Raw genomic sequence first — 27364 nt, 5'->3', positions numbered from 1 at the left:
TACCAATTGCTATTATTCTGTTCCCTGCTTTGTAATTAACTTAGCATTTATTTGCATTTTTCTTATTTTTACTATACTTAGATATGTACTTTTTGTCTTCCGTTTTCAAATGTTGCAAACACTTTCAGAATAGGGACTATTTTATTTTTTGTATCTGTATCCTCAAATTCTAGAGCAATTCCTGACAAACAGCAGATGCTTAATGATGGGATGATATTTCACCTTATTCATATACCACCATTTGTTCAATTGTTCTACATTGTATGGGTACCCATTTCATATTCTGTTTGTGGCAATCACAAAAAGGACCATGGCTAATATTTTGATCTTTCTTAATGGGATATCTGGGGCAAATGGTGTGCAGTTTACTACACAATTCCTAATTCTAAATTGTTTTCTATAATGGCTGAACCCATTCTTAGATGGACCATTTTATTACTTGCATGTCTTTCTGTAGCCCCTCCAGAATTTTTCTTTCTTTTGTAATATGTCAATATTTACAAGTATAAAATAAAACCTCAGGATTCTTTCAATTTTGATTTTTCTAAGTGATTTGGAAAAATAATCCATATTGTTAATTGTTTGCAATTCTTTTGAAAACTGTTCATATTCTTTGACCACTTATCCACTATAAACAAGCTCCTGTTATTATGGGTAAAAATGTCATTGATATAGGAAAATTTAAGTTAAGAGAACACTTTTTATTGGAGTAGAATCAAGGAAGGTTCTTCAGAGAGGCATATTTGTATTTTCTCTCTTCTGGAAACTCTTAAGCTTTGCCAAAAATGTAGAAACCCAAGTTTCTTGTCACTAAGGTTTACTTCAGTTAAATTACTAAATAATTTTAGATAATTATACCTTAAGGGCATTACTGACAATTATTCTTATATTTACAAATGGATTCAAGATAGATTTTTTAAAAACATAATTAATCACTACAAAATTCATCTGATTTCTATCTCTTTTTTTGGTATGTTAAATCTTAATGTAAGTAGGATATGTAATCTGATAGGGTACACACTGGAACTAAGTACAGAGTGACTACATCTTGGTTTCTACAACCTCCTCTGTTAATAACAGTTTCATACATTATTTAAACAAAACAAAACCACAATCTAAAAAACTATTATGTTTCCACTTAACTTACATATAATTTAATTTCATATTTTTTTACTTTGTACTTGGCATTTTTTGCTCCCCAAATGAAATATATACTGCATTACTCCTTTCTGTCCGCCTCCTCCTCCCCTACCAAAAAAAAAATTGGCTTATTCAAAATGAAACTAAGAGTGGCAGCCTCGTCTACAATCAAAATCTTAGAGCAAATGACAGCAAAGCTATAATTTAACAATAGACCTCAGGAAACAGAAAGAAGGGAAGCATATTACTTCAGTACTTTTCCTATCAAGTGCTCCTCTTGACAGCTGGCATTAGGTATTCATTGTGAGACAAGTTCAGAGGTTACATGTGTTTTTTAGATTATATAAAGTTATAAGTGAGCATTCAGGGACAAAAATACATTGGTGGTTAAAATGTTTTGAATTTAAAAATGGCCCACTCACAACTGCTGAAGTTACAAACAATAGAGAAGGAAGGAAACAATGGTAAAATAGTTCCTACATGTTGCTACAGGAAGACTGAAGAGACAAGTAACCAAGAAGACAGTAGTGATAAAAATGAGCAGAATTTTAACTGAATTGAAGATGTTTTCTAAAATAGCCAAAATAATTAAAAGCAATACACAAACATCCATTAAATACAATAATTTTGTATACTTATTTCATTCAATATTTATTTTTTAAAGGATACTTTATTTAAGGGGTGTTGTTAGCCCATGCTATAGATATTTCCATCAATCAATACAACTTTGTTACCATATTCAAGATATTGAGCACTTGGGACATTTAATGTCAATTAACTTAAATTATATTTTTTATCCTAATGATTCCTAAACATTTTATAGTTGTAACGTTTTGTTAAAAAAAATAAGAAGGGGCAGCTAAGTGGCACAGTGAACAGAGCAATGACCCTGGAGTCAGGAGGACCTGAGTTCCAAACCAGCCTTAGGCACTTAATAATTACCTAGTTGTGCGAACTTGGGCAAGTCACCCAAAATAAAAAACAACAAGTAGTTACCTGAGGTAATAGATAGTGCTAGACTGGAATAATGAAGACATGTTCTAATTGTGCCTCAGATACATAATAACTGTGGGACCCTAGGCAAGTCACTTAACCTCTGTCTCTGTATCTTTATCTTTAAAATGGGGATAACTAGCTCTTGTTACCTTCTAGAGTGGTTGTTAGAATCAAGAGTTATATGTGTTTTGCTGACCTTATAACTCATTCTCTCTCTCTCCTCATATATGTGATTGCTATTAAAGTTATAATTTAATAAAATTAAATGAAAATTCACATTAATTTTATGAACTTCAAAGAAGTTTGGTTTGATGGTTTGAAATTTCCTCTCAAATGGAAATTGCTGATATATCCCATCAGTCAGATTATCACCAAAAAGTCCAAGTGGACTTAAAGATAGAGCAATATAAGAGGAAAAAGATTCAAGAGGACAGTTGGAAACTGTAAAGTTGGAACTGGTTCAACAAGTGGTCAATCAAGATGGAGAAGGAAGAGAGGAAAATTATTGCAGAGGTGGTTGGCCTGGGAGAGAAGTGAGGAGAATGGGAATTGAAAATGTGAAAGGAGAATGTTGGGAGTTGCAAGCAGAAGAGGTGGAATGAAAACAGATTGATCAGATAAGGGAATTTCAGAGCTCTGTAAAAGGAACTGGTATACTCTGGGGAGTTAGCATCAATATTAACTTGTGGTTATTTTATACACTTTGTAGCTACAATAACAATTCACTTATCCTACTATTTATATATGCAAGCCACCAATATTATATGCTTCTAATTGTCATATTTTCCTAGATTATCTGTACCAAAAAATCAGTCCTTTTTGGCAAAATGTGTATAGACTTTTTCTTCCCCCAAATGAACTTGCCGTTAATCCATATTGTAAGCTGTTTTAAACACTGCATTGGGACTGATTTTTTCCAGGTTGGGTATACGGCTAGATCACTTCATTAGGACATCTAAAGGGTAGATCTGAGTGGGAACAATGAGCTAAAAAAAAATTCGGAGGCTTCCTCCCAAGGATTTAGTAGAAAATTTATTGAGAGTGCAGATTCTGGATTATATTATAAAACTACATACACACATAGTGAATTTGGGGCTCTTCAAGGTGACTTGATGAACAGCTGTAGTTGGGCACTATATAAAAATCAAGCAGTTGACTTGTAAAGTATGGCAATTTTAGAGTGTCAGAAAAACTAGCCAGGAGCCAAGCAGTGCTGGTGCTTATATTAATGGCAAAAGTTGCTTTTTTCCATCTTTTTTTTTAAGCTGCCAGACCCTAAAATCTCCTTTAAAGGAGGAAACACAAAAGCAGCCATTTTTGTGACAGTCCTTAGCAGTCTTTAATATGTCAAGAAAAATTTTGTCCTGTCTTACCATGATTTGTCTAGTGTTTTAAAATTTAAATATCTTGTAAACATGGACACAGCAGTAATGTTCCAAAATAGGAGGAATATAAAAACATTTCATTTAAATAGTGAGTGGAGAAGACTGGCAAACTAGCTAGCTGCTCTTGGCACTCTGGAACATGTCCACAACCTAACTACAGCCATCCAACCCAGTAACTGTACTGATGCCTATTACTATGTATAACTGTGAAACTTGCTTCTTGTCTATACCCTTAAAACTGAAATAAAATTTAATGAGAATCTTAAAAAAAAAAGGAACTGGTATAGTTTGGAGAGATAAGATCAAGGGTAGGACAATCTTTGTTGCTTGCTTGAATTGGAGTGAATGAATAGGTCATGGTAAACAAACAAATTAAAAAACTGAAGGTAAGGGTGTGTGAGTGACTGTCAGCATGTATGCTGAAGTCTACCAGAATGAAGGTAGGAATTGAGGGGGGGGGGGGGGAAGCCAGACACTGAACTAAGGAAAGAAAGAAGTGTTCTATATGTCAGTAGACAACAAAACCCAAGAATATGACTGAGTTGGGACAGAAACTAAGTGAACCTCAAAGATGGTAGAGAGAACTTCAAAGTGACAATGGGAAGAAGCAAAAGAGTATTCAATTTTTCCACCTCAAAACAGAGGCAGGGCAAAAATTCAGTGAAAAGTCTAAGTCTATACAAGAAAGGGAGGCTTTATCATTCAATAAGGTAGATCTCAATGGGAGGATGGAAGGAGTGGGAGAATGAACAATTTTAAATGAAAGCGAGTTTGTTATCCATGGAGTAGGCATTCCAGAGAGCAAGTGTTAAGAGATAGGTATCTTCAGAGTTTGTAAGTCATTGAAGAAAGATTATGCTGTATTACAGCATGTTGCAAATTTTTTGTCATGTAAAAAATTATACCAATTGTCAGTTTTCAGATTAGCTGACTGAATTTAGTAGATATGACTGACTCTGGAAAACTGTTTTTCTTTACAGGAATTTGCACTTTTTTCGCAGAAACTTAATTTTGTGTGAATTTAAGCCTCAGAAATGTTGATCTACAAGAAACTGCACTGTTATCAGATTGTCACACAAATAAGAGTTTGAGAAGTTACTCAGAAAAGCACATTTACAAAAATTAAACTATAAAAGGCAACTTTTGAATCTGTTCAAAATGTTATATAATATTTATGCACATCTTAAAAGTATAAGCACTTTTGGGAAAGCTAGGTGGCACAATGGATAGAGTACCAACCCCAGAGTTAGGAGGCTCTGAGTTCAAATCCAGCCTCAAACACTTAATAAATACCTAGCTGTATGACCTTTGGCAAGTCACTTAACCCCATGGCCTTGCAAAAAACCAAAAACAAACAAAAAAAAAAGTATTAGCACTTTAAACTTATAAAAATTTCAACATGTTGCTTCTGGCCAAGATGGAAGTGAGAAATCAGACACTGTGCTAAGGTCCCCTGGCCTTCCCTCAGCACTAATATGAATCATACCTCTTAAAAGAGATTCAATCAACAAAACCCAGAGACAGAAGCTAGGAGAAGAACATTACCAAAAATTCTGTCTCAGGGTAGCATGGGTGAGCTCTGGGTGGGCAGAGAGCAGATAATCAGCCCAGGGGTGGGGGTAAAGCCCAAGGACCAAACTAAAAAAAAACCACGGAGGCTTTGGCTATGTGAGCTGCAGCCAGGGAGGTCTAGTATGGCTGGAGGGGGAGTTCCAGCACAGAGAGTTGCAGAGTGAGGCTGGACATCAATCCGCTTGGCTGGTCTGTGGGCTCCACACTTTCAGTAGTCTTCTACCCAAAACAAACACAGTAATAGCCCCCACCCCCAGGCTCAGATATGACCACAAGAGCTCCCTCAGTAAAATAAGGAGATTAAATATCCAGCCCCAGGGCCAAGTCTACATTGTTAGAGGATAACAGTACCCAGCTGCCCCCCCCCACCAGGTTTAAGGGAGTAGACCTCAAAGCAAGGTCACAGACACCCCAGAGAAAGCAACCAGTAGCCCCTATTGACCGGTCCATTTGGAGTTTACTAAACCCAGTGAACAAAGCCTCTAGGATATTCAACACCAAAGATATGTGAGCCAGCCCCTCCCCCAACAAAAGATCTTAGGAAAATGAAGGCAAGTCAGGAGAAAGAGGGATCCATAGAAAACTACCTTGAAGACAAAGATCCTAACTCAGAGAGATTTAGACCTTCTGAGAATATGAATTGGTTTCCTGCCCAGAAAGACTTTCTAGAAGAAATCAGGACGGAGTTTAAAAATCAGTTTGGAAAATTGAGAAAAATTAAGAAAATTGAGAAAATTAACATCTCACAACAAGAAAATAAATTCTTGGAAAATACAATTGGACAAATGCAAAAAGAAAATAATTCTCTCAAAACCTCAATTGAACAAATGGAAAACTCTTTCAAAAATAGAATCGACCAATTGCAAAAGGAGTTGCAAAAGGTAAATGAAGAAAATTCTTCTTTAAAAAAGAATGGACCCCCCTTTACTTTTTTGCCCAAGCAAGTCTATCTATATTCAATGGGGGGAGGGGTATTTTGTTTACTTGTAAACAAGTATATTTTATTAATGTAAAGAAAAACATTTGTACAAAATAAGAATAAAAAATAAATTAAAAAAGAAAAAAGAAAAAAGAATGGAATCATTGGAAACTAATGGCATCATGAGACAACAAGAATCTGTTAAACAAACCAAAAAAATAAAAAAAATAGAAGCAAATGTAAAATACCTCATCAGCAAAATTACTAACCTCAAGAATAGATACAGGAGAGACAACTTATGATTCACTGGGCTTCCTGAAAACATTGAAGAGAAAAAAAAAAAAGCCTGAACTCAACATTGCAGGATTTAGTGATGGAAAATTGCCCTGATATCATGGAACCAGAGGGCAAAATAGTTACTGACAGACCACACCAATCCTCTCCTGAAAGGGATACCAAAATGAAAACACCAAGGAATACTGTGACCAAATTTCAGAACTGTCAGATAAAAGAGCAAATCCTCCAAGCAGCCAGAAAGAATCAATTTAAATACCAGGGAGCCACAGTAAGGATTACACAGGCTGCATCAACATTAAGGGATTGAAGGACCTGGAATGTGATATTCTGAAAAGCAAGTAAGCTTGTAATGCTTCCAAGAAATCACTATCAAACAAAACTGAGTCTTCTCTTCCAGGGGAAAAGATTTACATTTAACGAAATAGAGACTTCCAACTTTTCCTGATGAAAAGATCAGTGCCAAATAGAAAATCTGAATTTCAAACAGGAGACTCAAAAGACACATGAAAAAGGTAAAAAAGAGGAAAGAAAAAAAAACTGGTATTCCATAAGACGAAACTGGCTATATCCCCACGTGGCAGAAAGATTCTCATAACTCTAGAAAATTGTAACTCCATTAGACAGAGAATATACTCAGCCAGAAGTAATAGACACTCATGACTTATGCATGACTGATAGAATGATTTAAAAACAAAGTCCTTAAAGGGGAGGGGGCAGTAAAGAGAAGGGAGGATGGAAGAGATTGGATGGGGTAAATCACAATACATAAACAGGTGCAAAGGACTTATTGCAATAGAGGAGAAGAAGGGAAGAAGTGAGAACTGCTGAATCTTACTCTCATCAGATTTGCTGAAAGTTAACACACACACACTCAGTAAAGAAACATATCTTATGGGCAGCTAGGTGGTACAGTGGATAGAGCACTGGTCCTGGAGTCAGGAGTACCTGAGTTCAAATCCAGCCTCAGACACTTAATAATTACCTAGTTGTGTGGCCTTGGGCAAGCCACTTAACCCCACTGCCTTGCAAAAACCTTAAAAAAAAGAAAAGAAAAGAAACATATCTTACCTTTCAAGTATTAAAAGGGGAAAGGGGGAGGAAGGAAGAAAAGAGGAACTAACAGAAGTAAGGGAAGAAAGAATGGGAAAGGGGGAAAAGGGAAAGAAAGGGGAAGAGGATGCTGTAATGGGGCAAACACACTGAAGGAGATGCTATTCAGAAAATAAAATACTGGGGAATATGGAAAAAAGGGGAGAAAAGGGAAAAATATAAACAGAGGGAAGATAGCATGGAAGGCAATAATTATAATTTTGAATGTGAATGGGATGAATTTTCTCATAAAACGTAAGCAAATAGCAGTGGATTAAAAACCAGAATCTTACAGTATGCTGCTTTACAAGAAACTCATCTGAAACAGAGAGATACATATAGAGTAAAGGTAAAAGGTTGGAGCAGAATATATTTTTCTTCAGTTGAAGTGTAAAAAAACAGGGTAGCAATCTTTATCTCAGACAAAGCAGTTGCAAAAATAGATCTCATTAAAAGAGATACAAAAGGAAACTATACATATATATATATATATATATATTTTTTATAATAGAGAGAGAGAGAGAATGGAGCAATTCCAATACTAAATATGTATGCACCAAGTGGTATAGCATCCAAATTCTCAGAGAAATTGACTGAGTTATAGGAAGACACTGACAACAAAACTGTACTGGTGGGAGACCTCAACCTCCCGCTCTCAGATTTAGATAAATCTAACCATAAAATAAACAAGAAGGAAGTTAAGGAGGTAAGCAGAATGCTAGAAAACCTAAACATGACAGATCTTTGGAGAAAGCTGAATAGGGATAGAAAGGAATATGAATACACACACACACACACTTTTCTGCAGTACATGGTACTTACACAAAAACTGACTATGTACTAGGGCATAAAAAACCCTTATAATCAAATGCAGAAAGGCAGAAATAGTAAATACATCCTTCTCAGATCATGCAATAAAAATCACATGCAACAATGGGCCATGGAGAGATAGACCTAAAACTAAGTGGAACTAAATAACCTCATTTTAAAGAATGAGTAGATCAAATAACAAATTATAGTAGAACAAACAAAAATCTATCTAGGATTTCATCCTAGATAATTACAATAACTAAACAACATACCAAAACTTATGGGATACAGCCAAGGCAGTTGTCAGAGGATATATTATATTTTTAAATGCTCACATGAATAAATTGGAGAAAGAGGAAATCAATGAACTAAACATGCAACTAAAAAAATTAGATAAAGAACAAATTGAAACTACCAATTAAATTCCAAATTAGAAATTCTAAGGGTTAAAGTAGAAATTAATAAAATTGAAAGCAAGAAAATATTCAACTAATAAATAAAACCAAGAGTTGATTTTATGAAAAATAACAATAAAATTGATAAACCTCTGGTTAATTTGATTAAAAAAAGAAAGAAAACCAAATTTCTAGTACCATAAATGGAAAAGGTGAACTTGCCACCAATGAGGAAATTAAAGTAATAATTCACAATTATTTTGCTGAACTATGCCAACAAATTTGATAATCTAAGTGAAATGGATGAATATTTCCAAAAATATAAATTAAATTGCCCAGGTTAAATGAAGAGGAAATTAAAGACCTAAATAACCCTATCTCAGAAAAAGAAATTCAACAAGCTATTGTTGAACTCCCTAAGAAAAAATATCCAGGGCCAGAAGGATTCCCAAAGAAATTCTATCAAACATTTAAGGAACTATTGGTTCCAATTCCATATAAACTCTTTGGAAAAATAGGTGAAGACGGAACTCAGCCCAACTCTTTCTACGATGCCAATGTAGTGCTGATACCTAAACCAGGAAGAGTCTCCCTAATGAATACAGATGCAAAAATCTTAAAATAACATCCTAGCAAAATGAATACAGCAAGTTACCACTAGGATAATACACTATGACTAAGTAGGATTTATCCCCAGAATGCAGGGTTGGTTCAATATTAGGAAAACTATTAGTATAGTTAACTATATCAATAATAAACCTATCAGAAATCATATAATTATCTCAAAAGATGCTGAGAAGGCCCTTAACAAAATACAGCCCCCATTAATTTAAACAAAGACCAAAGACTATTACCGTTAATTTAAAAGAAAAGTTATCTTATTATGTAATTTTGCTCATATTTTATTTGTTCCTTAAGGATATACTTTCTTTCTCAATACATTCAATTTTGATCAATGTATAGCATGGAAAAAGTAAAAAGTATTAGACTGCCTTCTGAGGTGGCGGGGAGGGAAGCGAGATTGGGGGAAAAAAGTTGTAAAATTCAAAAAACAATTAAAAAATGAAAAAATTTCAGTATATCTTGCTTACCAAGTTTTTGAAATTATTCTACATTTTCTGTAAAACCTGGAAATATATCAAATTACTTCTTTATCATCTGAAATTTATAAACAAAAAATTTCTATAAGGGTAAGAATTCTGAATGTTAAATATGTAGTTTCAGACAAATTCTTATCATGGTCACAAACACCCTAGAAAAATGCATTTTAAAATGTAAATTCTGCTTTAAGTTTAATAATAGCAACCAAAGTTAAAATGCTTTCTATTTAGGGAAGCAACATGGTACAAAGCAAAAATCAGACTCTAGAGTTCAGAGAACCTGGATTGGAATTCCATCTCTACACTTCCAATTTAATTTTGAATAAATCAAATAGCCTCCTTAGACTGTTTCCTCATTTGTAAATTTACAGGTTTAGACCATATAACATCTGAATGAATCTATGAGGTATACATATCATTTAAGTTGCTTATTATAGTTTTAACAATTAATATGTTTCAAGCATCAGAAAGGAAAGGGGCGGGGGAAGGGAATAAATAAATATTTGGAGGTTACTATACGGCAGACATTGTACTAGGTATTTTACAAAAATTATCTCATTTGATCCTAAAAATCAATCTTGTAAGGCAACAAACCATAAGGAATGCTATTACTCTCCATTTTAAACTGAGAAAACTGAAACAAAGAGCAGTTAAGTGACTTGCCCAAATATCATTTTCAAATATCAGAAAAGAATACATGAAAAATTAAGAAAAACCAGTATGTTACAGGACACATTAACTTTCTTCAACTTTTTTTACATGACAAAATTTGAAGAAAAAAAGAGATGGGTGGAAAATACATGGAAGAACATTTTACAAGTAGAATTATTCCATTCTACAAGTAGAATTAATTCCATTAATTCAATAGAATACAATTGTTTACATCTAGTATTCTACTACAATATAAGAAATTGTATTATCATTCTCCACTGATTACAAAAAAACAGAGTAGGATTTCAGCCCTTTAATCTGTCTTTCCTCCAAGTCTTTGGATCTTTTTCTAAATTGCTTTGTTGTAGTAACTTGGAGCTCACATCAAATTTTATAGTAAAAATGATACATGTTTGTGGTAGAAAGGGATTAGATAAATTGAAAAATAATGCTATTGGCAGAAGCTAAAAATTAGAAGAACTTACTGATGTTTCAAATAATTTATTTCTTCCATACTATTCTCCACTTGAGTCACTAAATATGAAATAGCAGATAAATCCTAAAGAAAAATAGCTTATTTATGAGATTCTATGTAGAAAATTGTACACAAATTTACAAAAATTCTAATCATGGAACATCTGTCAAGTCACAGAAAATAGTTCTGATCATATAAATCACTGCTTTATTATGACACTTCTCTTAACTGGATTTTCCTAAAGTGAAACAATATTGGAAATTAGAATTTAAAAAATTTGAGTTGCTGCAGCTAAAGCACAAGAGCTTACTATCACCAGTTGGGCTACTACAACTTCTATGTCTTACCCAATTATGTTTTACAACTATACTTGCATTAAGTTTCCACAGTTCCCTAATTAGGAGTCTATTATTACAAGTAGAAAAGGCTTGTCTTTGAAACTATTCACTATATAAAGAATTCAGCAAAATAATAGAACTGTGTTCTGGAATATTTAGGCTCTTAGTGCTGGTGTATACTGACGCTCTTAACTATTTAAAATTTTTTGTATTATTTATATAGAAATTTTTAATCATGAAAATGCTTCTCTGGAAGGATGATGATAGTGGTCAACATTTACATAGTACTCTAAGGTTTGTAAATTTTTTACAACATCTCAGTTAAGCCTCAGAAAAAGTCTGTAAGAATTACGGATTATATTTTACAAGAAGAAAATGACACTCAGTGATGGTCATAGTACTAATAAGTGTTGGCAGTGGGATTTGAACACAAGGTCTTCCTACCTGCCTTTCACATTCTAGCCACACTCCCTTGTCTGTAGGTATGGAGAGCCCTTTAGATAAATCTATCTTATTTATTTTTTATTTCCTCTCAGCTCACTGCATTGCACTTAGCAGACACTTAAACGTTGTAAGGGTACTTGAACATAAGGATCATGGCCAAGATAGGATAAATAAAACACTGGTTTAAGTCAGATGCAGAAAAGATCAACAAATTCATGAATAAGGTTCTATTTATATTCCTAATATGAAGCATAATCATTTACATTTAATAAGGAACTTAAGCCTGAATAATGCAAATGAATAAAATAAAAAATAGGTTGAGTCTGAATTTCAACAAAATGGGATGGGAAATTTGAGATGAAAAAACAGCTAAATGAGACAATAAATCAGGTCTGTGCTGGAGGTAGTCCAGTTTAGAGACTACTGAGGAATAAATTCTCAAATAAACTCTTATCTGGACTCCTCAAGTCTGTTTTCAGTCCAATTCATCTTCAATTACAGCAGCCAAAGGAATTTTCCCAAAAGACAAGTCTGAATATGTCATATGTACCCTGCCCCACCACCACCACCACACTCCCACCCTGGAATAAGTTTTACCTCTGAAGTTAAATATAAACTCTTCATTCTGGTATTTAAATCTCTTCATATATCTCAGCAGATAAGTGGTCAAAGAATATGACCCGAAGAGAAAAAAACTATTAACTGTTAAATGAAAAAAGTTCCAAATCATTAATAAGAGAAATTTACATCAAAACTACTTTGAAAGACCAAAGGCGATTATCTTCAATTTGGGGGGGGGGGGACCCATTATCTTATTGTGTAATTTTGCTATCTCTTATACTTTATTTTTCATCCTTAAGGGTATGATTTCTCTCTCCTCACATTCAACTTAGATCAATGTAAAGACTAACAGGCTGTCTTCTGTGGAGGGTGGGAATCAAGACTAGGGGGAAAAAACTGTAAAACTCAAAATAAATAAAATCTTTCTTTAAAAAAAAAAACTATTTTAGGGGCAGCTAGGTGGCGCAGTGGATAAAGCACTGGCCCTGGAGTCAGGAGTACCTGGGTTCAAATCTGGTCTCAGACACTTACTAATTACCTAGCTGTGTGGCCTTGGGGCAAGCCACTTAACCCCATTTGCCTTGCAAAAAAAAAAACCAAAAACCTAAAAAAAAAAACTATTTTGAAATTACAATTTATACCCCACAAACTGGCACAGGGGCAAAAGACTAGAGTGGTCAATGTGAGAGGGGTATTGGAAAGATGAGTTTGCATTAAGACATTGTTGGTGGAGCAGTGAATTTGTACACCATTCTGAAAAGCAGTTTGATGTTATGCTACAGAAGTGACTAACTGTTCATAACCCTTTAACCTAGAAATTCCTTTTCAAGGAAATACCTCAAGGCTGTTGACAAAAAAAAAAAGAAAAGTTCCACAAAAACCAAAATATTATACCACTACTTTTTTGTTATAGCAAAGAAATGGAAAAAATGAATGACCATCAATTTGGGAATGGCTAAAAAATGGTAGCATGTGAATATAATGGAATGCTACTACATCATATAAAAATGACAAACATGATGTACACAAGAAAGCATGCAAAGATGTTAAAAAACTGATACGAAATAATCAGAGACAGGAAATATATCACATAGGTCAGTATAAAAAAATTAAGTAGGAATTTTTAGGGTATTTTTTCCAAATGCCATAGATGACAGGCAAAGAAAGCTAAAAAATAACCTTTCTATAAGTGGAACTTTGTTTTCAATACATTTCCTCAAAGGTTTTTCTTTCTGTATTCATGGCTATTTTCTGGAAGTTTGTAGCAGCTCAAAGTCTGATGATCAACTGGAACAACAGAGAAGGCGACAACATAAAGTGGAAAGAACACTGAGTAAGAGATCTGGGTTTCAATCCTAGTTCTATCAATACCTAATGATTTATCCTATGCAAGTCATTAATTTAAACTATATAAGTCTTCAGTTTCTTCATGTATAGAAGAGTTTTCCTTGACAAGAGGTCACATTTTTATGTGAGAGAGGTGAAGGAGAGAGATAGTTACATAGGATGAAGTGGGAATGAAATGGTTTGACCAAATCATCTTTAAGGCCAATTCCAAAATGTGTGAAATGGTGAAAAAACATTTCTCTTTTCAGTATAAAGACATGGGACTATGGGCACTTTATGTCAAATACATTATCTAAAACGAATGCTAAATATACTATCAACTTCCTAGTCTTATATCTGAGATTTCATGGATAATCCTTTTAAGACCCCGACTGCCCAGTTGATTACATAGACAGTATATTTTAAATGAGTAATATAAAAATAATCATCAATAAAAAATTTTGAAGCAAAAAATAAAAAGTCCTATTACTACAGGGTTGTCTTCAAACTATCAGTTCAAAGAGCCTCAGTCATACCATAAACATTAACCAATGTCAAGTTTAGTTGCAGGAGTTTGATACCCCACCCCAAAGGCAAAGAAACTTGAAATGTATGACCATCAGTAAGAGTATAGGCAAACCTTTGTTACTTTGACTCCATAAATAAGGTTTCTTTTTCTATTTTTTTCCTTCAACTAAAACCTGTGATTTCACAGTTACAGTGAGGAATTTCCCTCTGGTAATGTAAATCTACTGCTCTCTGATATATATCTGAGACTTTGCCTTGAGCACAAAGAGGTTAAACTGACAAGTAAAACTTGAACTCTGGTATTCTGGACTGTGAAATTAATTCTCCATCCATTTTCTCACCCTGTCTCATGAATATAAAAAAGATTATAACAGTCCAAATCCTAAAATTTTAAAAAATAGTTCTCTGAGATATCGAACTCTTTGATCTTCAGTAATGTCAGACTCTTTGTGACCCCATTTAAGATTTTCCTGGCATGGTTAATGCCTGTTTGTAGAGTTGTGAACTGATCCAACCATTCTGGATAGCAAGGTGGAACTTTGCCCAAAGGATTATAAAACTCTGCATACCCTTTGATTCAACAAAACTACTATTACTAGGTCTATATCCCAAAAAGAAGATTAAAAAAAGGAGAAAGACTCACATGTACAAAAGAATCAGAAACTGAGGGGATATTCATCAGTTGGGGAATGGTTGAACAAATTATGGTATGAATGTGATGGAATACTATTGTTCTGTAAGAAATCATGAGCAGGGGCAGCTAGGTGGCATAGTGGATAAAGCACCAGCCTTGGAGTCAGGAGTACCTGGGTTCAAATCCGGTCTCAGATACTTAATAATTACCTAGCTGTGTGGCCTTGGGCAAGCCACTTAACCCCATTTGCCTTGCCAAAAACCTAAAAAAGAAAAAAAAGAAAAAAAGAAATCATGAGCAGCCAGACTTCAGAAAAGCCTAGAAAGACTTACATGAACTGATGCTGAGTGAAGTGAACAGAACCAGGAGAACATTGTACAAATTAACTGCAACACAATATGATAATCAAATATGAATAACTTAGCTTCTCTCAGCAGATTTAATAAACAAAGATTCTAAAAGACTTGTGATGGAAAATGACATTCACATCCAGGGAAAAAATATGAAGTCTGAATACAGACCAAAGCAAACTACTTTTCTTTTTAAAAATTGATTTTTTCTTTCTCATAGTTTTCCCTTTTGTTCTTTCCCAACATGAATAATATGGAAACATGACTGTACTTGTATTATCTGCACCAGATTATTCACCATCATAAGGTGGAAGAGAAAGAAGGAAGTAGAAAAATGTGAAAGCTAAACTCTTACAAAAAATCAATTTTGAAGGGGCAGCTAGGTGGCGCAGTGGATAAAGCACTGGCCCTGGAGTCAGGAGTACCTGGGTTCAAATCCAGTCTCAGATGCTTAATAATTACTTAGCTGTTCGGCCTTGGGCAAGCCACTTAACCCCATTTGCCTTGCAAAGAAAAAAACAAACAAAACAAAAACCTAAAAAAAAGTGAATTTTGAAAACTATCTTCACATGCAATTGAAAAAAAAAATTTTTAACTTAAAAAAATAATGTTGCCTAGATCTTATTCTCATACTCCAAAGATACTTGAACAAAAAGTAGAATATAGATGAAATACTGCTTAAGCAAGCATTCTACAACATGTTTATAAGAAACTGATTTTTTTAAACCCGAGTATAAGATGGTACATGATATTTCTATTCTATTTTTTAAGATTCAGGGCAGTGTTCTAACCTGTCAAGAACTTTTTTGGATGCCTGTGTTTTAATTATCAATTCCAGTTTTGTCATCTGCAATTTTGTTAAATATATTATGTCTTTAACCAAGACATTGATAAAGCACAAATCACTAAGGGGTACTTTACTATAGACTATCTTCCAAGTTTCCATTGAACAATTAATGACTACTTGTGTCAGACTAAATCCTAAAGCCACCTAACATTAATCAACATCTCTCATTAGTCACTACATTTAATCCCAGTTCAGTTCCCTTTGATGTAACTTTTATTAACATCCAAGAGTCTCAAACATTTTAGTCTCAGACTCGAAAGAGCTTTTGTTATGTGGGTTTGATCTATCAATATTTATCAAATTAAAAATTAAAACCAATCATTTAAAAATATTAATTTATGTAAAATAATTAATACAATCAACATAAGTAATTTTTATTAAAAATTGTTTCTCAAAACAAAAAAAAAGGTGAGAAAAGTAGTACTGTTTTCCCTATTTTTCCAAATCAGAAGACAAAAGCGTTGCGTTTTAGCTTATAAAAGTGTGACCATTGGGGGCAGGGGGGTGTTTTTATAGGTATGTCAATTCTATATATAAATATATATATATATAAAATATAAAACTTTTATCAGCGATACAATGCAATTTTTAAATCACTTAATTTTTTTCTCATTCAAGGTGCACTGATTTGGTTGTCACAAATTTGATACTGTCACACTGACTCTTTGTCAGTTATTTTCCTCCCAGTCCCCTAGTTTTCATTCTTATTAACACCAACCTAGTTCAGGGTCCTCGTCACTTCTTACTTGGTCTATTTCAACTTTTTTAACTGGTTTCTCTGATTTTAGTGACTGTCACTTTCAACCTAATGTATGAACTATCACCAGGATAATCTTCCTAAAAGAAAGCTTTCATATTGTCATTCTACTACTCTAAAAACATTTAGTGGGATTCTTACTATTTAGAATAAAAGTCTAAAAGATAAGGAACAACACATGCAATTTTGAACAATTTTGAACAACTCCAAGTAAGAATCTTTTTCGTGATTATTCATTTGTTACAATTTGGGGGGGGGAGGGTGGATTTGGGGAAAGTAAATAACTGCTCATGTTCTGAAAATGTTCAAAAACAGAACAGAAAATTTAAAAAAAAAGGAAAAAGGATAAAGTCTGAACTCCTCAGCTTGGCATTTAAGGTTTGTCAACAAAGATGGATTTCCTCCCTTTTCTGAAATTCTTGAAGAATTCACTGAATGCTTATAGATATATATAGATATAATACACATAAACAAGAGTTCAATATTTTTGATAGTATAAAGGACTGCCAAGAACAAAAAACTTGCTTTAACACATAATCACAAAATATATTACTATCTGTCATTGACAGAGGTTTTCTTATTGCATCTACATGCATGATGTGCCCTAGGTGATTGTGGGATACTACATCGCTTCCTCATCTCTCTTGACTCATATAAAACGTTACTTAACACGTTTAAATATAGAAATTAAGGGGATACAAATCAACTGGAAAATGAACAAATTCTGGTATATGAATGTGATGGAATATTACTGTTCTGTAAGAAATCATGAGCAGGGGGCAGAGCCAAGATGGCAGCATGAAGGCAGCATTCCCCAACAACTCCGACCCCCACCCAAAGCCCCAAAAAACAAACGAGGGCTCTAACCAAAATTTAGAGGGGCAGAACCCACAGAAAGACTGAGTGATACATTTTCCCAGTCCAAGATAACTTAGAAGTTCCGTGGGTAAGGTATGCTTCACCAGGACCAGGGGTTGGAAAAAAAGCCCCGGTGAGGCCCAGCCCAGCCCAGAGATCACCTGCACCAGCTTGAAGGGTTGGTGAGAGAACTCTGCGGCACCTGGGTGAGTGTGGCGTGAGGAGCACCGACCACAGAACCTGCAATAAGAATCTGGAGAAAGCAGCCTGTACCCCCTGAGATGGTAAGGGAAGTCTGCAAAGATCTCTCTGCTCTCCCTGGGGTAGAACTCTGCTGTTTGCCTACACACTCAGACCCAGGGTGCAGTTTGGGGTTCCATACTAAGATAGCTGGATCCCACCTTATAGCCTCAGGGCAGAGGGCAGTGCTGTGGTCATCAACATATCAAAGCACAGGCTAGAGAGCATAGACCTTGGAGGAATAAAGGTCCCAGTGGGGTATCCCCCCCAAAAACAACCCCAAAGCCTTGGAAGTGCTGTAAATTAGTCTTGGATTGAGGAAATGAGTAAACAACAGAAAAAGAAGGATCTGACCATAGAGAATTACTTTAGTCCCATGTAAGATCTAAACACATACTCAGATGATGACAAAATCGAAACTTCTGTATCCAAAATCTCCAAGAGAAATAGAAAATGGGCTCAGACTGTGGATGAGCTCAAAAAAGACTTTGAAAAGCAATTCAGGGAGGTGGAGGAAAAATTGGGAGGAGAAATGAGAGCAATGGGGAAAAATCATGAAAACCAAAACAAAACCTTGGTGAAAGAAATACCAAAAAATACTGAAGAAAATAATATATTAAAAACCAGTTTAGGCCTAATGGAAAAAGCAAAACAAAAGGCAAATGAGGAGAAAAATGTCTTAAAAAGCAGAACTGGTTAGCTGGAAAAGGAGATAAAAAAGCTCTCTGAAGAAAGTAACTCCTTCAAATGCACAATGAAACTAAAGAAAGCTGATGACTTTGCAAGAAATCAAGAAGAAATAAAACTCTTCCAAAAAAGCCAAAAATTAGAAGAAAATGTGAAATATCTCACTGGAAAAACAACTGACCTTGAAAACAGATCCAGAAGAAAAATCTGAAAATTATTGGACTATCTGAAAGCCATGACCAGGAAAAGAGCCTAAACTTCATTTTTCAAGAAATAATACAGCAAAATTGCCCTGAAATCCTAGAAGCTGAGGGTAAAATAGAAATCGAGAGAATTCACCCGTCACCCCCTGAAAAGGATCCCAAAAGAAAAACTTCCAGGAATATTATAGCCAAATTACCAAACTTCCAAATCAAAGAGAAAATTCTAGAAAATTCTAAAAATGCTGCCAGAAACAGACAATTCAACTGCCAAGTCTCCATAGTCAGGATTACAGAGGATCTGGTAGCATCTACATTAAGGGCTCCTAGGGACTGGAATATGATATTTCGGAAGACAAAAGATCTTGGTTTACAACCAAGAATCAACTACCCAGCAAAACTGAACATCCTCTATCAGGGGAAAAGATGGATTTTCAATGAAACAGGGCATTTTCAAGAGATCCTAATGAGAGGACCAGAGCTGAACAGAAAGTTTGATCTCCAAATACAGGACTCTGGTGAACCATAGAGGGAATAGAAGACAGGGATTAACTATGAGAAACTTGATGATGGTTGAACTGTTTGTATTCCTGCATGGGAAGAAGATATTGATAACATATGAACTTTCTCTCATTTATAAGAACTGTTAGAAGGAGCATATATAGACAAGACATAGGAAGGAGTGGGACATAATGGGATGATGTGGTAAAGGGATGGATGGAGTCAATAGGTGATGGGGGAAAGTACTGGGAGGAAGGAAAAGGAGATGAAGAAGCTGAGAGATTTCACCTAAGAGTCAAAGAAATGCTTTTTCAATGGAGGGGAGGGGTGAAGGCAAAGGGGAATGAATGAGCCTTCATTCTCATCATAAATGACTCAGGAAGGAAATGACATACACACTTAATAGGGTGAAGAAATCTGTCTTGCCCTGGAGAAGGATGAAAGGAAAGAGACAGGATGAGGGGAAATGGGGGGAGGGAAGGGTGGAATAGGTGATAGAAGAGAGGGAAGATGGAGGGAGAGGGTACTCACTTTTGGACAGGGCTAGGACGAAAGGAGAGGGAGAGAGAGAATAGAATAAATGAGAGTGGAAAGAAATAGAGTGGAGATATAGCTAGTTAATAGCAACTGTGGAAAAAATATTGAAGCAACTTCTCTGGTGGACTTATGATAAAAGAAAGCAACTCACCTCAGAGACAGGGCCATTGAAATCTGAACACAGACTGAAGTACATTTTTTTTCTCTCTCTCTATTCTTGAGGTTTTCCATCTTCTTGGAGGGGGGTATGTTTACTCTTATGTTTACTCTTATAACATTCAATTTACATCAATGTATGACATGGAAACAATGTAGACTGTCAGACAGCAGGGGAGAAGGGAAGGGAGGGGGGAAATTGTAGAATTCAAAGCCTTGCAAAAAATGATGGGTACATATTACCATTGCATATAATTGGAAAACAAATAAAATGTTAAAAGAAAACAAAACAAAACAAAAAACAAACCAAAAAAAAAAAAAAAAAGAAATCATGAACAAGTGGACTTCCAAAAAGCCTGGAAAGACTAACAAGAACTGATGCTGAGTGAAGTGAGCAGAACCAGGAGAACACTGTACACATTAACAGCAACATTTTGAGATGATAATCAACTATAAAGGATGCAACTCCTCTGAGCAGTTCTGTGACCAAGGACGACAGTTCTGAGAAATTTGCTCTGAAGAATGCCATTCACATCCAAAACCCCTCCAAAAAAACTATGGAGACTGAATGCAGAGCAAATCATACTATATTCACTTTTTAAAACTTCTTTATGTTACTTCTTTCTCTTGTGGTATTTTTCCCCCTTACTTCTAATTCTTCTTTCACAACATGACTAATATGGAAATGTTAAACATAATTGTATATGTACAACCTATATTGGATTGTTCACTGCCAAGGGGGGAGGGGAAGGAAGGGGGGAAGGAGGCAGGGAGAGTGGTAGAGAAATGTGGAACTCAAAAATTTACAAAAGAATGAATGCTGAAAACAACTTTTGCATGTAACTGGAAAAAATAAAATAAAAAATTTGTTGAAATAAAGAATATGCAACATTCATATGACACTTCATCTCCCCAACTATATTTTGAAGCTCCCAGAAGACAAAGTAAAGATTTTAGACTTTGTATACCCTTTAAAGCAGTGAGTTCTCTACTGTGAATATAGCAAATAAGTGAGAAGTTCATCAATATTGTACATCAGTTCCATGCTACCATGCACTCCCAGGTTTTGGATGCTGGACAATGCCCTCGAGATTTCCCAGTCACCAATGGAGTAAAGCAAGGATGTATCCTTACTCCCATATCATAGTGTTTTTAGATATATTATCAAATGCCTTCGCTGAGGATGAACATGGCTTCAAAGCCGAACTGATGGCAAATTCTTCAACCTGAAAAGGCTACAAGCCACAACCAAAAGGAGTGTTGGTGCAGGATCTTCTGTTTGCAGATGACTATGCACTCAATGCAGTCTCTGAAGTTGAAATGCAACAAAAGTATGGATCAATTCTATGATGCTTGTGCTAATTTTGGTCTAACAATAACTACAAAAAAACAAGGGTGGTTCTATCAGTCAGCATCACACCTTCTATAGGTGGAACCATCAATCACATCAATTGGAGAAGTTTTGAGCACTGTGAACAAGTTCACTTACCTTGGCAGTGACCTTTCCAAGTAGGTAAACACTGACAATGAGGTTGACACACACACTGCCAGTTAGCTCAGTATTTAGGAGGTTCCAAAACAAAGTGTGGAAGAGAACAGATATTAAACTGACTACCAAAATGAAGGTCTACAGAGCCCCTGTGCTGACTTCATTGTTATATGCTTGTGAAACCTGGACAATCTACCAGTGCCATGACAGGAAATTGAATTGTTTCCATTTAAATTGTCTTAGGAAGATTTTGAAAATCACTTGGCAGGAGAAAATACCAGACACTGAGATCCTTTCTTGAGCCAAACTGCCTAGCATGCCAACATTACTACAGAGAGTGCAACTACAATGGGCTGTACACACTGTCAGAATGCCAGACATACACTTGCCAAAAGACTATTTTATGGAGAATTCACCCAGGGAAAGCACTTACAAGGGGATTAGAAGAGATGACACCAAGACACTGAGGTCTCATCGAAGAATTTCAGAATTGATTCTATAGTCTGGGAGGCACTGGCACAGCATGATATGACCTCACCAGTGAGGGTGCTGTGCTCTATAAGGAAGGCTGAATTGAAGCAGCTTAAAGGTAATGTGACATCTGTAAATTTAAAGTACCTACACCCCAGGTGTTCACAAGGACTATTTGTGTCCCACCTATGGTAAAGCATTCTCAGCTCATATTGGTCTGATCAGCCACAATTGGAGACACTGTAATTTGTCTCAAACATAGTGATGTCATTTTGGTTTCTTTGAAAAACCAGCAAACAAGTAAATCTGATGTTTTCTGATGTACAAAGGTATCAAAAATTCTGAGAGCTTCTACTATGTCACTTAACATCTGTGTGCCTTAGTTTCCTCATCTGTAAAATAAAAGGGTTGTAACAATACCCTCTAAGACCCCTTTTGGATCTAATCCTATGTTCCTATATAAATGTAAAGTAGTAGGAGAAATGAAAAATTGTTTCAACAGTACTAATGAGAATGTTCCCAATCAGATTAAAGAAACAATGGAAAGAGCAGATGGGGGGGGCTTAAATCCTGTCTCTGCAGCTGACTGCTTGTGACCTTTGATAAATCACTTAACTTCCCTAAACCTCAGTTTCCATATTTATAAAATGATGGAGCTGGACTAGCTAGCCTCAAGACATTCTTTCAGAATCTTTGATCCTATTCTCAAATCTATGATCCTATTCTCTCAATGAGGAAAATTACCATCTCAGCAATTAGTCATCTATTGTAATTGGAAATGTGGTGTAGTCATCTTCTGTAATTGAGAATATGGTGGTGACTAGATAAGATTTACTTTTGCTAACTTAAAAATATTTCTAATTGTCAATATAGGAAATGAAATGTACAATTCATAGGTGTATAAAAAGCAGATGAGTAGTCAACAGCAAAGGTCCAGCCTATGTTAGGCATCATTAAATTAGTGGTAAAATCAGCTTGGTTTTGTGACTTTCTGTAGTGACTCAGTAGTCTCAAATGGAGCAGTAATACAATATGTAGGGGAGGGGGACAAGTAGGGATGAGAACAGTAGCAGTTTGAGAACAAAGGAAGGCAAAAGAAACAAGAAATTTTAGAATAGCTGTTAGGGACTTAATAGTTGGGAAGGGTCAAAAATGGGGGTATAAATCCAAGTAAAAGACAGAGTTGATGAGATGGATGAAGAGATAGATGAAAAGATGTTAAGGGCAAGAGGCCTTTAACAAAAGAAAAGATCAAGTTTGGAACAAATGGGAAGTTAGAATATTGTGAAGAGGAAGGGTAATTTCAAAGTTCAAGATATCATTATTAATATTATTATTATTATTATTATTGATGATGATGATGATGATAATATGAAAGATTAATCAATAAAATGACCTACCTTTAATTCCAAAGCTACAAAGTAATGTAAAATATTATCTCTACCTCCAGAGAGAGAGAGAGAGAGAGAGAGAGAGAGGATTGACTCAGCAGATTGAAGCATTTTTTCTTCATTTCTTTACTTTTCTTGATTTGGGGATATGGGTAGGAAAAGATGGGAATCATTTTCTTCTTCATTTCTTTACTTGTATTGATTTGGGGTTAGGGAGGGAGAAGATGGGAACAAGGCTAATAAATGTTTTACATGACTTCATATATATGAGTGTCTTTCTCAATCAAAGGGGAAGCAAGTAGAGGGAGAGAATTTGGAACTAAAAAAATAAAATTAAAAAAAAATAGGGGCAGCTAGGTGGCACAGTGAACAGAGCACACTGGCCCTGGAGTCACGAGTACGTGGGTTCAAATCTGTCCTCAAACAATTAAAATTCCCTAGCTGTGTGCCTTGGGCATGCCACTTAACCCCACACCTTGCAAAAACCTAAAAAATAAAAATAAAAAAATAATGATGATGATGATGATAGCAATCATCTACATAGCACTTTTAGGTGCAACTCCTTTACAAATGTTATCTCATTTGAGCTTTGTAAAATAACCCTGGGAGGTAGGAGCTATTATTATTCCCATTTTACATAAAAATGGAAATAAAAGGAGGATAAAATAGGCTATCAAAGAGCCCTGATCCAACAGGGAAAAGGTTTATTCTTACATAAGAGGAAAGTAAAGGGGACTTTGAGGCAATATAGATCATCACCATGAGAAAGTAAAGATTTTTTGCTATGTTTGTGGTTGGTCTTGAAGAAGAAAGAGAAGAAGCTCACTACAGGTCATAGAAAATTAGTCTGGGATTCAGAGAATAGGAGAAAAATACCCTTTAAAATAGTTGAAGAACACTAAATTGGGAGTCAAAAGATTTCAATTCTAATCCAGTTTTATGCCATAATGAGCTGTTTAAATTTAGGCAAATCATTAATTCCCTCTGGATTTCAATTTACTCGTCTCTTAAAATAAACTTAAGTAGATGAGCTCTAAAGTGCCTCAGCTCCAAAACCCTATGGTTACTTCAGAAATTAAAGAATTAGAATGGAGAAAAGAATTAGTGGTTAAGATAATAGATGATAGCCTGATTTTCAGTATTTAAAAGGAAGCAACTAATATAGTAATAGGCCTAGGAATGCTAGCAGCCAATTCACAAGGGAGAAAAACAAAGAGATAAGAAAATGAACAACAAATTTTAAGATGTAGTCTAAACCTATTAGGTACTTATTCATTACACTGGCAAAAATGAAATAAAAACAACAAAATTCAATGTTGTTAGGGTTCAAACTAAATCAGTACACAAATATTGCTACTGACAATTGAAATATGTAGTCTTTTAGAAAAAAAAATCTAGAAATCTGCAACCAGAGATATACTTTGTACTAAAAATTCCATTGTTAGAGAAAACAGACAGGTGGTAATTTATCAGCATGACAAAATGTCAACGAAAAAAGAATGACAAATACTGATTCTATACAGAAATAGTGAAAAATCTATAAAACAAAATAAAAAGGGGGGGGGAGGCAAAGGAATCAGGACAGGAGTACCATACCCATTCTACAGAAATTTGGGAAAGACTTTGGAAAAGGAAGACAAGGATTCAAGTGCTGCCTCTGATTCCTACTGGTAGTGTGAACATGGGCCAATCACTTAACCTTTCAGTGCCCACTCTACATAATGAGGAAATTCCAGTCCATCTTACCCCTAGTTTCCTCCCTATGAGTATGCCAATATGGAAATCTAAGTCTGGCAAGAGAAAAAAAAAATCATACAATTCAGAAAAAATTGCAGAGTTCATTATTAGCATGCAGCCAAAGATGTGAAAACTTTATCATAAAGTTGCTTAAAATTTTTTCTTTAAAATGAACTGCAAGAAACAGAAGCTATTTACCTAAACAGAAAAAAGTAATAAAAAATGGAAATAAAAGATAAAATAGGCTATCAAAAAGTTTTGATCTAAGGGAAGAGAAATTTATGTAAAGTGTAAAGTGAAAAGTGCACACATGTAGTGGTGGAAAGAAAAAAATTTTTTAAACAATATATAGCTAGGTGATCAAAATGCCAGTAAAGAAAGATGCTTAAGGGGCGGCTAGATGGTGCAGTGGATAGAGCACCAGCCCTGGAGTCAGGAGTACCTGAGTTCAAATCCCGCCTCAGACACTTAATAATAACTAGCTGTGTGGCCTTGTGCAAGCTACTTAACCCCACTGCCTTGCAAAAACTTTAAAAAAAAATAATTAAAAAAAAAAAAGATGCTTAACATTATTACACCAAGTAATTTCCCAAAAGCAATCTCCCTTTTCTCATTTCTGTTGTCTGTGCTTGCTTGTGGATGAAATTGTAGCAAAGTCTTATGCCTTAGGTAAGACAAATGAGTTCTTACCGATAACATTTTGAGATTGACAAAATCAATACAATGTCATCCACAAACAAAACAGAGGATCTCATCACTGGGAGGAAATTCCCTCTTCCCATTTACAAAGGCTTCCTGATTACTTCTTGTACCTTTTATCTCATCTCATATGATCTCTTAGTTATTCTTACAAAAACTTTGATGAAATAGAACAGGAAGCCTGTAAATCAATAGTAATTAATAATCTTCATTCATCTTTCTTTATGTTCTGTTTAAAGGTCCAACATTTTTCAAACATTTAGTCTTTTCTTCAGAAAAGAACATATGAGACCCAGTTCCTCAATTCCCTCAAATCTTTGGCACCTTATGCATAGACTGCTGTGTATGCTTCATTTAGTCAAGCTGTTTTTCTTATCTTTGTTGTCTTTAATGCTATTTCTACTTTTTTGAAGAAGCAAATGGTGAACTACAATGTCAAGATTCTAAATGTGATGGGTTCACAAGTAAGTGAAAAATGAGATCTTTTCATCTATTGTCTTCCTTCTAGTTTCATCCTTAAATGCCCTCAGTATGATTCTGTTTAGTTGGTGTTTTCCATAGCTTTTCTTAAATTTGATTTTTTTTTCTCTGCTTCTTGGTGTTTATAAGGCATTGCTGCTCGGAATCTTCCTCTATTTTGTACCAAATAAAGGAGGTGGAAGGGAGACTCCCAACAATCCTAAAGTGATAAAATACTCAGACAATTAAAATATGTTAAAGTGATGGAAAGTAGATCTTGAAGACACTTTTTAAAAAAGTGGTAAAAATTTAGTGACTTCTTCAAACAAAAAAAGAACAAAAAAGAAAAGCCAAAGATAATTAGGATTCTGAGTCTATACTAATATGGTGGCTATATTACCTCTGTGATTGACAATAACAGAAAAAGATAATTATTTAAGAGAAATAAGAAGTTTAGTTTTATGATATAAATAAACTTTGACATACTGGAAAGTCATTCAGGCAGGCACAGAGCAACAATTATCGAAGGCATCTTGGGTGATCTAGCTATCCTGATTAACTAATTACATGTTCTGTTCATCTTACCCAAAGCAGTAAGAGAAAGTGAGTTAGGTCAAGACAGCTATAAATATCTACTAATTCCTTGTTATTTCTTACTTTTCACCTTCCTATACATTTGAAAATGCTTCTTTAAAATTTTATTCTCATGTGTAACATGACTGTATATTATAACCTATATCTGATTACTTGCTGCCTTAGGGTGGGAGGAGGCAACAGTGGGGAGAAAATTTGACAAAAATGAATGCTGAAAACTAACAAAATAAATACATTATCTTTAAAATTTTATTCTACTTTTATTTTTTTTCTTTTCAACAGCTTGAGTCATATAAAAGACTGAACTTAACAGTTAGGAAAAAATTATTTGTTCAAAAATTTTTTATAAATGAACCCAGAAATAAATTTTATTTTTCCACTATTATAGAATCATATATTTTTTAATTTTTTTTGCAAGGCAAATGGGGTTAAAGTGGCCTGCCCAAGGCCACACAGCTAGGTAATTATTAAGTGTCTGAGGTCGAATTTGAACTCAGGTCCTCCTGACACCAGGGCCGGTGCTCTATCCACTGTACCACCTAGCCATCCCATCATATAATTTTTATAACTGAAAGAGACCTTAGAGCTTATTCAACAATTAAGGAACTGAATCACTGAGAAATTAAATGACTAGGAAGAGGCACTTCCATTCCCATTAAATCAAAGTTTCTCACTCTACATGAATTGTCATGACCTTTCCAACAGAACTTCCCAAGGTGGCGCAGTAGACG

General features: G+C 34.9%; 1 protein-coding gene across 8 annotated transcripts in view; it reads right to left on the bottom strand.

Annotated features, from left to right (window-relative positions):
• RICTOR (RPTOR independent companion of MTOR complex 2) overlaps window positions 1–27364 on the bottom strand; it is a 138122-nt gene that overhangs the window by 79385 nt on the left and 31373 nt on the right. The window contains exon 1 of one of the 8 annotated variants that reach the window (XM_074206792.1): window positions 1148–7890. The exons of the other annotated variants lie outside the window; for them this stretch is intronic. The gene's annotated coding sequence lies outside the window, so the exon portion shown is untranslated. Of the gene's footprint in view, window positions 1–1147; window positions 7891–27364 lie in introns of those variants that run through there. 8 annotated transcript variants of the gene reach the window in all.

This window comes from Macrotis lagotis, chromosome X (genome assembly GCF_037893015.1).
Source record: "Macrotis lagotis isolate mMagLag1 chromosome X, bilby.v1.9.chrom.fasta, whole genome shotgun sequence".
In the NCBI taxonomy this organism is placed as follows: domain Eukaryota; kingdom Metazoa; phylum Chordata; class Mammalia; order Peramelemorphia; family Peramelidae; genus Macrotis; species Macrotis lagotis.
This window is presented reverse-complemented; position numbering and strand designations above follow the sequence as displayed.